The following is an 18,516-nucleotide window of genomic DNA, read 5'->3' on the forward strand; positions in this document are numbered from 1 at the left end:
ATGTTCTCACTCATAATTGGAACCTGAACAATTATAATACTGTAAGAGAGCGTTTGGCCGTAATAGGAAACTGTCAGGGGAGGGAGGTGGGATTGGCAGTTGAGTGAAACTGCCAGGGGAGGGAGGGACACACCTCATCAACAAGGGTACCTGCATAATCAACATTTGTATACCTTAACCTGAATTGTACCCCACATCTTTATTAAAAAAAAAAGTTCCACTATTAATTAATATTTTCCCAACAACTTATTATGCCAATTTACAAACATGCTGCAAAGTTCAACCTTTTCACAGTAGACATGTGCACCTTAGGAGTCTGCCATTAATATTTGACTCAGTGTGCCTCACCATGTTTTGCCCCACACCACCGTCTGCTTTAACTTTCACACACTTCAAAGTCAACTGCAAAAGTCAGCACACGTCTCTCTAAATATTCTAAATATTGCATACCGTTAACGGAAGCTCCATATTTGGGTTACATTTTGCTTTTGAGGTAAGATTTAAATTTTAAAAGTGTGCACATCTTAAGCACACGTCCACTGAGTTTTTGACAAATGCATACACCTGTGTAACACAAAGCACTATTAATATATAAAACAGGGTCATCCCTCCCAAGGTTTCCTGTGCCCTTCCCAGTCAACTCCCACCCCATTCGTCTCTGGTCTGAGGTCTTTTCCATCATAGATTAGTTTTGCCTGTCTGAAGGTATCATCTAAATGGGGACATGGAGAATGCACTCTTTCGGGTAAGGCTTCTTTTACTCAGTATGTTTTTGAGATTCACCCACTCTGTGGTTATAAAGTAGTATGTGTCCTTCCATTGTTTGGCAGTCTCCCACTGCATCCCTTTCAGGGATGGACAACTGGGCTATTTCCAGTTTTTCGTGATTACAAACAAAAGCTTCTATGAACATAACATTTTCATCTCTCTTGGATAAATACCTAAGAGTCAAAGGGCTGAGTCAAGGTATATACTTAGTTTTACAAGCAACCATCAGACCTTTCCCAAAGTGGTTGTACCATTGAACGCCCGTCAAGCATGTACAGGGTCTAATTGTTCCATATCCTTTGCCAACACTTGATGTTGTCAGCCTTTTTAATTTTAGTCATTGTGTTATATGTGATCAGTTAGCATTTTAATTACTTTTGAGTTGAATCTATTTGTAAGAGGATTACATGGCATAAGAGTAACTGAGAGGCATAAAATAAAAGGCAAGATTAAGAGAAATCACAATCTTATGAATTTTATATATAACCTTTATGTAAACTCATTTCAACTTTCTAGAAGTTACATGATTGAGACTATACTTTCATTCAGTGCATCATGAAGTAATTATGCTATCAAATATTAGCACTGTTACTTAGGAAACTGATATCAAAATACTAACTTTTCTTTCTCTTCATCTATTACTACCTAATATCGATAATTTATGGCTCACTTAACCCATAATTTAGATCAATAATATGAACTGAAAGACATTTGTTACACAGAACACTGTCAAGGTCTCCCTTTAAAACAGAATTCCTGTTTTCTATCCTAAAAGAATTTTGTCACCTTTCCCACTATAATTCCATCTTGGAATTGTAAAGAATGTACTTTAATTAAATTCTGGGGACCAAGAATAGCATCCGATGCCACTGCTTAAAATAAAAACAAAAAACACACCTTGGTACAATTGTATATTCTGAATTAGCCTGTAAAGCAGCACAACTGTGCTAGAAACAAGAGCAACTCGCTCTTGGATGTATTATGAACATTTTCAATAGGGTGTGCTTATGTAATCGATGCCATTATAGAACTCAGCAGGTGATTGTCCACATTAGCAAACTGCCATCTGCTGATGACAAAGAAACACTAACAATAGCAGCTTACAAACCCACTAGCAGTGGGTGAATAGCTTCATGGCTGTTTGTGTGCACTGTCTTACCTGTCCACCACATGCGGTAGCAGCCAGTGCCTACGCAGTTATGGCTGATTTTTCTTCTACACAAACGCCAACAAAGGGGCAAAAGGCTTTAAGAAATGCTTCCTGACTCACTTTATTTCACTAAACCCTACAAGGATAAACTTTAATTAAGTGAAAAATGACTACAATGAATGTATCCCCCAACCGAAAAGTAGACATTCAGCTAACTTTAACATATACATATCGTATTAGTACCACTCTGCAAAGCGCCAATTTGTTTTTCTTGAGTTTTCTGAAATGTTTTCCTTACTTAAAAAAAAATGTCAAATTTAAGTAAAAAGCACAGCACACAGTTAACACATACTTTCCACATGTCACGGGACACTCTCAGACAAGGAGCATGGCCAGCAGACCAGTACCGGGCAGAGGGGCAGTGTACACAGTGCCTGGTGAACCTAGACTAAACTTGTTCTGTACAAGGAACTGTTTTCTCATCCTTTGCCTCTCTGTCTTTTAGTTCAGGTTCAGAGTAATAGCTTTGACCTAGAATGATTACAAAAGGTGTGCATGTAACAGAATTGACAACGACAGATAAGTATCTCTCCAATTTTAAGTGAAAGCTGTACTGTATAGGCTGATACACCTTCAAGGAGACAGAAGGCAAAGAATAAGAAACAACAGGGTGAGGAGGGATTAGAGGAAGTCCTCAGACATCATAAATTTCACTCATCATAAATTTCACTGGAGAGTAGGAAGACTGTCCAACAATTAGGAATGGGGGTAAGAAGGCACTCTGGATGGAGATATGCTGTATATTTGGTAAAGGAGACCCCACATCTTTCCTTACTCTTGCTTGCCTATTTCCATATTTTTAATGAATATCTATTATCAAGTGTTCTACCGTTTAATTATGTCTTATAATATAAAAGTGAAAAATCTACCGATTCACAAATTAAACTTAAAGAAGCAAAAACCTATGGCTCAAAGGGTTGACACAAAGAACTCCTCAGCTAAGACGACATTTGTCTTTTTTGTTGCAACCCATTTTATGCTTGCTCCTAAATTTCAATTGCCTACTGAATTTTAATAAGGGAAAAAAACACTTCCCCTTCTGAAAAACCTATATGAAATAATACATGGAACCAGGCAGGTAAACATCTCCCCAGGCAGGTATCATTACAAGGTATCAGTAAAACAAATTACAGTCTTTGCTGATAGCCCATTACAAAAGTCAAAGCACACACACACACACACACACACACACACACACACACACACACACACACTCCTCCAAGGCCGTCTCTGCAACAAAGAACCAATTACTCTTCAACCCCTTACCCTTCCAAACATTCTACCACTTAAGCTCGAAGACTTCTCACCAAAATTAAACAACCAAGAAGCTGAAGTGGTATATAAAGAACATCACTATTCATTTCTCTATGTTTAATGGAGAGAGAGAGGGACAGAGGGAAGAAGGGATAGAAAGACAAGCAGGCAGGCAGACAGAAAGATAAAGCAAGCAACAATTCAAACCATGGTTTCTACAAAATCATTCAACTGCATTATACTAAAACAATTCCACTGAATTTCTTTTGGGAAATCATCTCAATATGAGTTCAAGAATACAACTATGGCCTTTTACACTTAGAACTTCTCTCTTCTTTGGCCAGCTATGTGGTTTATACTAAAATGATTTTTACAGTCCTTTTCAGAAAGAAGGAAGAAAACAATTGTAATTCTACCAAAACTAACTTTTCATATAAGCCTGGTAAAGAGGTCTGACTTCCAATCATAGGTAACCACTTTACTTTATTCAAACTGTATATGACCTTCGAAACTTTCTTTTGATTTGTAGTCTCACTCTGTTGCCCAGGCTAGAGTTCAGTGGCATGATCACAGATCACAGCAGCCTCAACCTCCTGGGTTCGGGGATCCTTCTACCTCAGCCTCCTGAGTAGCTGGGATTACAGGTGTGAGCCACCATGCCTGGCTAATTTTTTTAACTTTCTGCAGAAACTAGGCTTTGCTATGTTGCTCAGGCTAGTCTTGAACTCCTGGGCTCGAGTAATCCTCCTACCTTGGTCTCCTAAGGTGCTAGGATTACAAGTGTAAGCCACCGCACCCAGCCAACCTCTGAAACTTTCTAAACTCCAGTCCTTAAATGCAAATACTGACCTCACAGAATTACTGTAACAATTAAGGGCTGAATGAAACTTGAAACTCCTAGCTGAGAGACAATTACAGAGTAGCCATGAGAACAGTAGGTATTATCATGATCAATACTGTCAGCTGCATAATTTTGTCCACTTCTATTTCATAACTGAAAGGAAGGCAATTTTTTTTTGAGCCAGAGTCTCACTCTGTCCCCCAGGCTGTAATGCAGTGGCATACTCTGCGCCACCGCAGCCTTGACCTGCTGGGCTCAGGCGATCCTTCTACCTCAGTCTTCCAAGTAGCTGGAACGACGGCTAATTTATGATTTATCATAGAGTTGAGGTCTCATCAAATTGCCCAGGCTGGTCTCAAACCCACGGGCTCAAGCCATCCTCTTGCCTCCACCTCCCAAAGTGCTGAGAGTCCAGGTATGAACCACCATGGCTGGGAGGAAGGCAATTTAACATTAAAAACATTAGCGCCTTCTAGCGCAATACTTTTAAATTACTGAAAACAATTTGCCTTTTTTCTCCACCAAATCTATCATATTCTAATTGAATTTTCCCTCCCCTTTTTAGGAGAACAAAAATAGATGCACTCAACACTTCTCAAAATGAAAGATCTTTTAAGAGTGCACACTACAAACATCAATGCTGCAAAGGTAAAATGTGCAGAATTGCTGAGCATTGTCAAATGCACCAAGATATTTCCAGTTAGCAAGTATATGTGTTAAACAAGTACTTTTAGAGTCAGGACAATTTGTACTACAATATTGCCTAATAACCAAGCTTTTTAACAAGTTCAAGTGTACCAAACAGCTGTCATTCCATGGTTGCACTATATTTGCTAGACCAAAGCAATTTAGTAAGTCCCATTTTCTTTTACGTTATTACGAAGATAACTAAATTAATTTTAATTGTGTTCAGCATTACCTTTAAAAGAAATAAGCAACTGGATCATGATTTATAGTTATAAAAAAGCTCAAATAATATTTCTGTCCTAATCCGGGCGTGGTGGCTCACGCTTATTAACCCAGCATTTTGGGAGGCCTAAGTGAGAGGTTGCCTGAACCCATGGGTTCAAGACCAGCCTGGGCAACTTGGTCTCTACAATAAACAAACAAACAAACAAGTAAAATTAGCCAGACGTGGTGGCATGTGCCTGTAGTTCCAGTTACTCAGAAGGCTGAAGCGGAAGGATCACCTGAGCCCAGCAGGTCGAGGCTGAGGTGGCTATGAGCGTGCCAGTGAGCTCCAGCCTGGGTGACAGAGTGAGACTCCAACTAAAAAAAAAAAAAAAAAAAAAAAAAATTCTGTCCATAATCACATCCAGCAGAAAAATAAACCTCTGTAGGGTAATATCTACGTGTTCTTCAAGATAAAAACTTACTGTTTTTTTAGGGTAATAATTCAGGTGAGATCAGCAAACAACTTAAAAGGTGACAAAGTTAAGTTTCAAAAAGACTAGTAAAAATAAGACAAAATTTTGCAAGTATTAAAATCTAGGTCCAGAATAGAATGGGTTTTAAAACATCTCTGTTCATGCACACGAAATATGCCTAGAAGGATATACAAAAAAAATGAACAGTAGTCAATCAACTTGAGGGGACTTGAGTGACGGGAAAAGGGCTGGCAGGAGGCTTGTTTTTCTTGAAGTAGCTACCTGTACCGACACGCTTTTGTATGCATGAAAGTATATTATGGCAGGAGCAAGGACGCATGCACAAAAGGAAACAGAAGAGTAGGAAGTAGGAAGCAGCCAAGTTTGATTCTTATATACAAGATTAAAAACAAAAAGCCACGCACACAAACAAGACAGCTACATCAAAAATAAGAACTATTTTATAGAGCACTAAAAATGAAGCTGTACCCCCAAGACAATGTTTTTTTCTTCACTGCTCCATTTCTGTGTTTCAAAATAAATAAGTAAAACACAAATCTAAATACTAAGTATCATATTTATCTGCTATGTTACCTCCTACCATTTTTATGGGAGAAATGCAGTTATTGTTACAGTCAAGAATCTTTTTGCAGGACACATACAGTTTATACATATTCTATTCAAAATCACTGCAATGTCCAGTGTTGTAACACGTTTCCAAGAATCAATTCAACATACAGCGTTAATCACACCAGCACAGATACAGACAAAAGTGTGTTTTCTTTTTTGCTTTTTTAAAAAAATGTGGGGTACAATTCAGAGCTAGGTACATACGAGGTCATCGTATAGGTAAAGTGTGGATACCCTTATTGATGTTATGTTCCCCCCTCCCAGCTTGTAGTTACTTTCACTACTGCTACTTAAGGGAACTCTACTATGGCATTCTTTGTTTCTAAAAATGCACCACAATGTCAACGGATGAGTCATGAATCACACTCTAAATTCTTATGTACCCAAGAAAACAGTGCACTGAAGTCTTACACATCCATCGTAAAGAATGTCTAATCAGTCAAGTTGCAAATCAAGAGTTCTTTACAAGGTAACACAGAGGATAGTTTTTAAACTATTATCTTAAAGGTGATGCAACCAACTCCAAAATAAAACTGCAAATTCCATAAGGATTGATAACACGATTTCCCCCTTTCCCCTCTCCTAATAACTGGTGGGGGCGTTATTCTTCTTAATTCAGAACATACAAATATTAAGTGCTATTGAAATACTCACAGGTGCAAACTCAAGTCTGGACAAACTTAGGGAACTCCCAGCTTCATGAAAAGCCAAATCGTTAGAGAAATGATTTCCCAGATCCCTGCTTCCCCTCTTAATTCCTTCCTACTTTGGTTATTGACACATTTCACTTAGTGGGAAAGGGCAGGAAGCAAAGATGACACTATTCATTTCTTCTGGGCAGTATTACTTAAACATTCCCCTGGAGAAGAAGGCAAACAGCTGGAAGGGTATCTGGGGCCAGCTGTAGACTTTAGTAACAGTAGGACAGACCGCTGAGACCTAACCACATCATCTTCTGTTCTTCCTAGCATCTGTCATTATCCTTTTCATTGACTTGCCTGTTTATTGCTTCTGCCTCCTGGCATGTAAACTCCACAAGGACAGGGATCCCACTATCCTTCTCATGCCCTCATCTCACCACCTACAACAGTGCCTGGTATTAACAGGTATTCAATTAAAACCCAGTGAAAAATTAAGACATATAATATATGTACTTAGCTACCTTAGGACCTGCACAATCATGAACACACTGGAAGCTGTTTTCACTTGAGGCTCTTGTCTTCCCAAATTTATACTAATAATTAACTTTGATCTTGCCACCGGACCTTCTATGCTTAAGTTCTATCATCTAAATATGTTTGTGTCAAAATGTAATCTAACTAGACTCGATTTCCAAGAACCACATCTGTAAGTCACTTTTATATCCCAAATACCTTAAATGATACACAGCACAGGGCAGACATCAAATATTTGTTGAATAAATGAATAATTTAAAAGGATTATAACTGGTGAGATTATTAGTAATTTTTAGTTTTTTATATAGTTTAGCCTTGCCTAAATTTTCTACATTAAGCATGTATTACTGCTACAATTTAAAATATATACATAGTGCAATTTAAAAAAAAGAAAACCGCATGTAACCTTCCATCTTCATGTAGTTCATAACGTAAGTAATGAGGCAAATCAAAAGATGTATTGTTTGCTTCCTAGGAGGATGGGAAAATATGCTTTAAAATGGAGATATAACTATCTTAAATTTGAATTTAAAATACTTTTAAGAAAATTAAGCTTTAGCTTCCAGAAAGATATCCTACAATAATCCTAGTATACTTAGTGAGCAGTTCCTTTGTTTATTTACTAACAGAACAATTTTCTTTTAAGAAGGTTCAAATAACCAACAGAATAATTCTTTATGAAGATATAAACAATGTTATAGTATGAATAAACAACTTAAGAACTACTTAACGGTTTATTTTGCTTGCCTTCAGCACCAACTTTTAGGTGAGCCTAAACTATAGAAAGAAAAACTTCAATCACATTGTCACATCTAGAAACACGAAAATCACACAGAGCAACTCCCTAACAGGGAACCATTTTATAAGGAAAACAGTCAATACAACATACACCAGCTGAAAATTGATGCTTAATAAGAGTACTCAGACTTCACCACACTCTGCACGCTGAAAAATGGATTCATTAACAATTTTCTAATCCTTTCTGTAAATAGTACCATCAAAAAACTCCAGACTCACAAAATAAATCCTGAAAAGTTTCTCAATGTTATTATATTCCATCAAAGGTAGAAAAGTCATTCAAAGATGCTAACAAACGTATTTCTTATACCTGGAAAAGGAATAGGTCAGTGTTCCAAAATGGAATGTCTATTTTTTTCAAAATCTGAAATTAGTCTATTGAAGTATCAATTAATGTATCTCATCTATAATGAAAGTACAAAGCCTAAAATTAGAGAAATTAATGAGGTTAATAAATATTGCATATGGAAACTAATTGCTATGGACACTTTTACAATCTATTACATAGCCTTCCCAGGATGGTCTTAAAGGCATGCACAGCAACTATTTATCAAATGCCTTTCATATTTAGGGCAGAAGCTCAACAAGCAACTACACGCACTCAGATACCTGGCTTCTCTCACTAATTTTCTATCTTAGCTTCAGCTAAACCTAGACTATTGATCGTGTCCATACTGGTATCTCACAACCCTAAGAAATAGAAAGGATCATGAAATTGACACGAGAACATACTACATAGCAGTTGAGAACTGTGTCCTAGCCCAATCACTGATGTCAAGCCCCCTAAATTAAAGCTATTCCATATATTTTAGGCCTTTCCCTCTCCTTGCTGTGTACAAGCTCTCAGAAATATATCCAAAATATTTTCTTTGGACCCTTTTACTATCTACAAAAATGGACTAAAAATGGATTAAAAAGCTAAATGTAAGACCTGAAAATACAACACTTCTAGGAGAAAACATAGGAGAAAGGCTTTATAACACTGGCCTTGACAAGGATTTCTTGGCTGTGACATCAAAAACACAAGCAATAATTTTTTGGGGGGATATGACATCAAAAGCAAAGGTAAAAATAAACAAGTAAGACTAAATCAAACTTAAACACATCTGTGCATCAAAGAACACATCCACACAGTGAAAGAATGGAAGAAAATATTTGCATATCACATCCGATAAAGGGGCTAATATTCAAGTACATGAGGAACTCCTAAACTCAACAACAAAACAATTACACTTAAAAATGGATCAAAGATTTGGATAGACATTTCTCAAAGATGAGATGTAAAGAAATGGCCAACAAACATAAGGTAAGAAGCTCAACATCACTAATCATTAGGGAAATGCAAATCAAAACCACACGATATCACCTTTTAACTACCAGGATGGCTACCATCAAAACAAACAAACAACTACATCAACAAAACAAGTGTCAGTGAGGGTGAAGAAACTGATCTCCTTCTGCACTGTTGGTGAAATTGTAAAATGGAATAACTACCTTGGAAAACAGTATGGTAGTTCCTCAAAATATGAAAAATAGAATTGCCATATAATCTAGAAATCCCACTTCCGGGTATATACGCAAAAGAATTTGAAGCAGGGTCTCAAAAAGACATTTGTGCCCTCTTGTTCACACCAGCATTATTCACAAAAAGCTGAGAAGCAAAAGCAATCCAAGTGTCCATCAACAGGTAGATAAACAAAACGTCAGACTAAGCGTGGTAGTTCATGTCTGTAATCTCAGAGTTTTGGGAGGCTGAGGCAGAAGGATCATTTGAGGCCAGGAGTTCAACACCAGTCTGGGCAACATAGTGAGAACTTGTCTCTACAAAAAAAAAAAAAAAAAGTAGTTTTTGACTTAGCCAGGCATGGTGGTACATGCCTGTAGTCCCAGCTACTCAGAAGGCTGAGATAGGAGGATTACTTGAGCCCAGGAGTTGGAGGCTACAGTGAGGTATGATCGCACTACTGCATTTCAACCTGGGTGACAGATGAGACTCTGTCTCAAAAAAACACACAAATGAGCAAAAAACTAAAAAATGTGGTATGTAAATACAATGAAATATTTTTCAGCTTTAAAAATGAAAATCCTGTCACATGCTAAAATATGGATAAACCTTGAGGTCATCAAGCTAAGTGAAATAAGCCAGACACAAAAAAAAGACAAGTGTATAATTCCTTTTACATGAGGTGTCTGAAGTATTCAAGTTTATAGAAGCAGAAAGTAGGCAGTATTACTGAGGGTTACTGAGGTAGAGGGGAAAACGGCAAGTTATTCTTTAATGGGTCTAGAGTTTCCTATTTGCAAGATGAAAGGGGTTTTGAGATCTGTTTTACAGCAATGTGAATATACTTCACACTGTACTTGAAAATGATTAAGGTTGTAAATTTTATGTGCTTACCACAATAAAAAGAAAACTGAGTAATGTAAAATATTTTCCTGTTAAATACTCATTATTTTGGTAGATTGTCTTTCAACCACTGAAAATTCAGCATTCAAACTGAGATGTACTGTAAGCACAAAAATGTCACCAGATTTCAAGTACTTAATATGAAGAATGTCAAATTTCATTAGTCATTCTATACAGATGACATGTTAACACCTTTTGAACATATCACTTTAGATAAATCTTTCAAAAAATTTTAATGTTATACTTCAAGAACAAAAACTGCAGGGAAATACGGACTCGACAGAGCCGTGTTGGTTTTGTACGGTTAAAGGCTAGAGCCTTATTTATAAGCTGGTGTGGAAAAGACAGCAGGAAGAAAGGAGATCAACACAGAGAAGAGACTTTAAAGGATGGGATCACCGGCCTGTGTGGAAAACAGACCTGAGACTTGGGAGGGAAGCTGGGAGGGGGAGAGAGAAATCACAGATTAGACAATTTTCTCCATGAGGTGACCTGTGTATTCGCAGGTCACAGAGGAGGTGAGGGTGAATGAAAGGGTGTGTAGTGATGCTGGTTTGGAATAATCCACAAGTGATGGAGATAAAAAAAAAAAAAACAAAAACCCATTAGGACCAACAAGGTCCACATGACCAGGCCCCTCCCACCTCCTGCCTCCCCTAGGCCACTGTCCCCACTCTCCTGCCCACCTGCTCCCCCTTTCTCAAGTGCCAGTTACCTCCAGCTGATCCCTCTGGGGAGGGTTTACCTGTGGACACCTACTCCACTGGTTGCCTGTTCAAGGACTTCCTCAGGGAAGGCTGCAGTGACACCCCACTCTGTAGGTTGGGCCATTCCCCTTGTCATTTCCTGACAATACCCCCTGACAGCACAGGCCATCAGAAACATCATGTGACCCACCTGTGTCATGTTAAATGTTCTAGGAGTCACATTTAAAAGGAACAAGAAACAAGCGAATGAATTATTTGTAATATTTTATTGAACTCAATACACTGAGAATATTACTATCTAGATTCTCCTGTAGAGTGTATACTTCAAGAGTATTCTAATATATTCTTAGAGCACTCAGCAGGCACCGAATAAACGTTACAAATGGGATGAGGGGAGTGGAGGGTGGGTGACCTTTCCTTGCATGGAGGGCTGGCCTCTTAACGGCATTAGTAAAGCAATCGGGGACAGAAGCAGAGTTACCCTGAACATGGCATTGTGAGGCAGGTATAGAACAAAGTCAAGTTCACGGGAGGAAAGATGCCAGGTGTCTAGCCATGGCTTCCAAACTGTGAAGGGAAGACCGCAAGGCCAACAGGTGCTCACACTGCAGAAAGGAGGCGGGGTAGAACAGAGAGCTTGGCACATGTCTCTGCAAGACGGAAGGAAGGGCACACTAAAGTGTGGGCATTCGCTGAGAGAGCTGGAAGGAGAGCCTAGGGTCAGACAACAGGATCTATAAACTTAAGCTTTTAAAGTGGACGGTTTGGAGAAATGGCAAGGTGCCAAATAAATGGTAAAGCACCACGGAAGTGAAGGTCACAGGAGTTGAGGAGTCAAAGAACTAGAAGTCAAGGGCATTAGTCACCCCACAGGCTGTGAATGATTAACTAAATGTCTTTTAGGATTTTAAATTCTACAAGGGCAGAGACAGTCTTTTGGTTCCGCCCGGCCCAGTGCTGTTGATCACATGATGTATGCTGAGGTGGAACACAATTAAATTGAAAGTCAAAGCTCAAACATGAAAGTTATATAGAAGAAAGATGGCAACAAAGGTTACAATATTGAAATAAGATTTACATAAAGGGCTCCAATTTATTTGTTCAATAATCATGAGTTTTAACTGATTGGGTTCTAATAAACAATTCAATCTTAGCCGGGCCTGGTGGCTCAGCCTGTAATCCCAGCACTTTGAGAGGCTGAGGTGAGTGGATCGCCTGAGTCTGGGGGTTCAAGACCCGCCTGGGCAACTTGGTGAGACCTCGTCTCTACAATAAATAAAAAATTAGCCAGGTGTGGTAGCACACACCTGTAGTTTCAGCTACTTGGAAGGCTGAGGCAGGAAGATCACCAGAGCCCAGCAGGTCGAGGCTACAGTGGCTGGAGCATGCCACTGCACTCCAGTCTGGGTGACAGAGTGAGACTCCAACTCAAAAAAAAAATTCAATCTTAAATTTAACATTGACAGCCCAAGTCTCAATTTTGGGGTGGGAGGTAGGTATAAATATGTCCCAGACTTACTCTACTTTTTTCTATAAAACAAATAGGCAACAGAGTCTTGGAAGTTCCGAAAGGGAAGCTCGAACACACACACTCAAAATTCTCTCACTCAGTACAATCATCAGCACAGAAATCTTGTGTGACCAAATGCTTGAGAGGTCCCACATCAGTCAGGTGTCCTTTAATTCCATTCACTTCTGTCTCTATCTACCTGGAGGCAGCCTCAGATCCCAAAGGGGAAGGCTCAGACCCCAAGACAAGCTCTCCTGCCCAGACACTAAGAACTTCTCTGGCTGGCTGACTTCAAGTGGGGCTTCCCATGACCCCTCTTTGGGTTCGATTAATTTGTTAGAGCATCTCAGGTTAACACATTTGTCAGTTTATTATGACAGGGATATGACAAAGGATACATACGAAGAAATATGTAGGGCCAGGAGTGGGGGATGGGGCAAGGAGCTTCCATGCCCCCCCCAGCCCTCCCTCCAGGAACCTCCACGTGTTCAGTTATCCAAAAGTTCCTACACCCTGTCCTCCAGGGCCCTATTCCAAGGCTTCACTACCCGAGGGCCATTGATTAAACCATTCACCATTGGTGATCAACTTAATCTTTAGCCCTTCTTCCCTCCCCAGAGATTGGGGGACGGGCTGAAAGTCTCAATCCCTCTAACCCTGCCTTGGTCTTTCCCATCTGAGGGTTTGCGTTCAGCCAGTTATCAGTCAACTCTTTAGCCTACCAAAAAGACACTTATCACTTTGGAGATTATAAGGATTTTCGCAGTTGCATGCCAGGAAACAGAGTCAATACCAAGGAAATATTTCACAGTATCACACAAGTTGTATTATAACCAAGCACATCTTATTTTACCTAAGATATATGTTCTCAAAACTTGGTTATTAACACGTTTTACACTGGTGCCTGTTACACAATTTTGGACAATTTGCTATTTAAAAGAACTCTAAGATTACTCTTTAATAAAAGAAAAATCAAACCTTCATTTGTTTTACATATGCAGGTAGGATGCTTTTAAAGTGGGCACACAGTGAATGTTTTCTAGTATGGTATTTGCCTATTTTCTGCATGTTTCTACTTCTTATTCTCCTATTCAGGCTAATTTCGAGAAAAAATAATTTTTCCCTCATATAACTTCTCCACTGAGGAAAAAGCAACTGTCAGAAGTTAATGTCCTAAATATCCAGGCTGAAAAGAAAAAGTTACACACTGTGCTTAAACTCTATTGCCCACAACACTTCTGTTCCGATCTAGGTTTTGTTTGTTCTTTTGTTTTCAGTCAGGGTCTCACTCTCTAGCCCAAGCTGGAATGCAGTGGCGCAATCATGATTCACTGCTGCTCCATCTCCTGGACTCAGGTGATCCTCCTGCCTCAGCCTCCTGAGTAGCTGGGATTACAGGTACATGCTGCCACACCCAGTTAAGTTTTTAGATTTTTTCCAGAGACAAGGTCTCACTATTTTGCCCAGGCTAGTCTCCTAACCTCAAGCAATCCTCTCGCCTCGGCCTCCCAAAGTGCTGAGATTACAGGGCTGAGCCACCTCGACTGGCCCCTCTTCCTATCTTGCCAGCTATCCTTATCAAGACTTCAGAGACTCTGCCCTGGAGTTCTGTTAATAACCTAGAGAGGACAAATTTATGACACAGCTGTTGTCAGTTTACCTCTGAACAAAGCCATATCCCCATATGAGTCTGTTTTCCTTACTACACCCCACAAATACGGCAGTAAAATGAGGGGGAGAAGAAGAAGGGAACCATGCAAATAATTAAAGCAGCTGGCACGAAAACAGATCATAATGGTCATCAATTCTGTCACAGTTCCCATATATTCCTGTAAGCACAGGAAGCACTTAGGCTTCTTCGCTGGATCAATTTACTCTCTTGTTTTTCCTCTGACCAAGGATTGCTCCAAAGATTTGGAGAAGTCTAGGGGCCACGAGAGATCGAAGTCAATGGATCTGCTCAGGTATACACACATGAATATTGACTGTTTGAATCCTTGGGGAATCTGTAGTGAGCAAAATCGGACCCCTGCCCAGGAAATACACATCCTGAAGGCAGGAGCTTGCAACACCCGCTTCTCAAAAAAACATACTCACCAGGCCCGGTGCGGTGGCTCACGCCTATAATTCCAGCACTTTGGGAGGACGAGGCGAGAGGATTGCCTGAGCTCAGGGGTTCGAGACCAGTCTGGGCAACTTGGTGAGACCTCGTCTCTACAATAAATAAAAAATAAGCCACACGTGGTAACCACACGCCTGTAGTTCCAGCTACTTGGAAGGCTGAGGCGGAAGGATCACCTGAGCCCAGCAGGTTGAGGTTGCAGTGGCCATGAGCATGCCTCTGCACTCCAGCCTGGGCAACAGAGTGAGACTCTGACTCAAAAAAAAAGAAGAAAAAAGTGAGACTCCAACTCCAAAAAAAAAAAGCATACTCATCAACTCCTGGACAATTTGTTATTATAATATGCCTCATGGAGCAACTGCTTCTTTAGACAGTCCTAGTAATAACTTCTCAGGAGGCACAAAATCGCTATTTTTTCCCCCTGAATCCAATCAAACAAAATAACTTACATAATCACAGCTTTTCCTACTGTTTGGTGCTTTGTGAGGAAATAGAAACACATGACAGGAAAGCTAAAGGTGATTTGTTTTATAAAATTCCCAGGCCTCTAATAGGCCTGTCCTGTCTTATACAACTTCGATTCTACATGCAAGATATAGATATATACATATACACATACATATACACAATTTTCCAACCAACTCTGCTTCCCAGAGTGGAACCTATGAAATGAGACCTCTGATTCTTTTAAAAACCTTGTTGCAGAACAGGTATGGTGGCTCCTGCCTGTAATCCCAATGCTTTGGGAGGCCGAGGCAGGAGGGTCCCTTGAGGCCAGGAGTTCGAGACCAGCCTGGGCAACACAGAGAGATCCTGTTCCTAGTTTTTAAAAAAAGAAAAGAAAGAAAAAGGAAAAAAGAATGAAAGAAAAGACAAACCTTGTTGCAGGAAGGTAGACCTGGAGTGAACCGTGGCCCTGTAAGTGGGGAAAAGTTCAACAGTTCTGCATAATAAAATTTTAAAGTATTTGGATTTTGGGGTGGTGTGGCAATCAGAAAAGAGAGAAAGAGGAGGGGGAGAAGGACAGAGCCAACCAAATTACACATCCCTGGTGTTCTCCTTTTTTTGATGGCGGCCCACAGGCATGTTAAAGACAGTGATGCTTAAGAGTCAATGTCAGCACTCCGGCATTACTACACTGTAAGCCCTTCTTTCCTTCCCCTTCTCCCAAATCTTCCACACTGCTTATCGCCCCCACAAAGGCTTTATGTGAGCTTTTTTTTTCTTTCTTGGTTCCTATCAGACACACCTATCCAACAAGAGCATCATAGATATCTCAACCAACCACTTAGCACTTTACTGGGTTGGACCAAAACTTCTCTTCCCTTCCCCACCTCTGCGATCAATTGTTTCTAACTGCTCCTTCTCATATCCTCTGACATTCCACTACCTCATTAATGTCACCATCTAAAGGAAAGAACTAATATTTATTGAGCACTTGGAATGCTGGGTTCTCTGCCAAGGGCATTACATACGTAATTTCACTTCATCCTCAACCCTACTCAACAGGCACAACGATCACTTCCTAAATGTTAGGAAATCAAAGCTTTGTCGGGATAGTAATTCTAAGAGTAAGTGACAGTCCTTGACCCTTGTCCTAACTCCAAGCCAGCTTAACCAGTACACGCCAAAGCCAATGTCAAAAAACCTAGGAATCATCCTTCCCTCGTTAATCCTGTGTAGTCACTCACCTAGTCCAACCTCCTAATCACAGCTCCTTCATGCCTCATCATCCCTCCTTTCATTCGCCTTCACAGAGTAACAACTAGCATTTACCAATGTATGCAAGTCCAATTCCAAAGAGCATACATGTTGTTACAAATATTATCCCCCAAATCCTGTGAGATGAAGAACATGGGGAACAAAGAGGTTACTTAGTAAGTGACAGAGCCTGATTCCAAGCCAGATCAACTGAATCAAGAGCCCCTGACTCCTTAGCCCTACATCATCACGGCCTCCGATTTCCCCTCCCTGCCTCCCATCTGGACCCCCACCTTCCTCCTGACTACTGCAGATTATCTTTCTGGAATGCAAACGTTATCATGACATTCCTCTGCTTAAAATTAGCAGCTCCGTATCGCTGACTGGAGACAGTCCAGATTTCTTAATTTGGTATACAAAATCCTCCTTTTCCTGTTCAAGTCGGTTCAGTAAATATTTGAGCACACCCTATAAGCAAGGCAGGTGCTAAGTGCTCTGGAAGGAATAACCCACCAGTCCCTGAGTCCTACTTCAACTGCAGACACAGTGTCCTTCAGCCACACTGGCTACATGCAAATCCTACAATCCAACACCCAAGAGATAAATGTGGTTATTTGCAAGTGGCCATGTTACCTGCCTATCATGTACCTGGAAAGATCCCATACCCATCTGAAGAGTAAGTGCCCATGTGAGGCCTTCTCTAACAAGTTCAAGGCAGAAATCTTCCCTCTTCTAAGCTCCCACAGTGCTCTGTTCAAATTAGTTTTGGGTAATGCATGGAATTGAGGCTGCGATCAATTTCCAAATGACACTATGAGCAACTTCTGGACAAAAGCCAACCTGTACCATCAATGCCTGGCATGCAGTAGGCACTTTGTCAGTGGTTAAATGAATAAATAATGAACACTTTTCAGTTGATGACAAATTCAGAATGTAACACACAACTGGGCCAAATTCAAAGTAGTGTTATTCTACCTCGGTTCTGACTTGGCCTACATTTTACCCCTATGGGAAAACTCACATGTGGGACTTGGACAGACTAAAAAGGCAAAACTTTATTATTCGTGGCTCAACAAAGCTTTGACAGGCCAAAAAGGATACTAGATTCCTGCTTCCTTTTTTGCCTGCCAAAGTCCATTTTCCAAAAGCATGTAGGGGTGGGAATCAAATCTATCAAAGCAAATAGAATTGATCGATCAAGATCCAACTTCAGCAGCGCTGCATCACACTCCACGCAAAAGAAAAATCCAAATCTGTCCTGGGAAGAAGGCCAATTTACAAGTAAGCACGCTTGCTGCAGGAATGTGAAATTCTTAAAGTGAAGGCAGTTCCAATAAACCGGAGTTCACAAGCGTTTCCTCCCCCTCTACTGCCACTGCTTTCCATTCAACTTCTTTTCTGATTTCTGCGATTTCAAAAAGAAAAATCTATGCAGCGAAGCCCAGACGTGAACGTCTGGATCCTGAATCCTCAATGTAAACCGAAATACTAGAAGCAACACTACGTGAAGTCAAAAAGTCCTTGTCTCAAACATAACATAAGGCTTTGGTAAGCGAGTGATGTATTTCCTGAAGGGTGCTTTGTGTGCAACGGCTTCCAGATCAAGATCTCTATTTTGAAATGACCCCCTGGAAGACATCAAATCTCTCTCCCACCCTCTCCAGCCTCCAGGGAAAGGTGGGAATTCACAGGTAACAGGCTGGGGCGGGGGGGATGCTCGCGCCCCATCCCCTTCCAGGGGGAACCACGTCGGATGTCCAGGCAGCTAGTGCCACTCTCATGACCGACCACACACACACACACACAGACACACACACACACACTCACTCACTCACACACGCGCGAAGGACCTAGAAAAACTCACCCCACCTCCCCCTTCCCCTAAAACGCCAGCGGCGCCAGGATCTGCACCACGAGGGCCGGAACCACCCATGCTAACAGCCGGGGCCGCCGCCCTCCCCGCGCCTGCCGGGTGGGCACCCGGCAGCGGGCAGCGGGCACCGGGCAGCGGTCCCCTCCTCCAGGG

This window comes from Carlito syrichta, unplaced genomic scaffold (assembly GCF_000164805.1).
Source record: "Carlito syrichta isolate Samal-C Ts95f unplaced genomic scaffold, Tarsius_syrichta-2.0.1 Scaffold303736, whole genome shotgun sequence".
Classification (NCBI taxonomy): domain Eukaryota; kingdom Metazoa; phylum Chordata; class Mammalia; order Primates; family Tarsiidae; genus Carlito; species Carlito syrichta.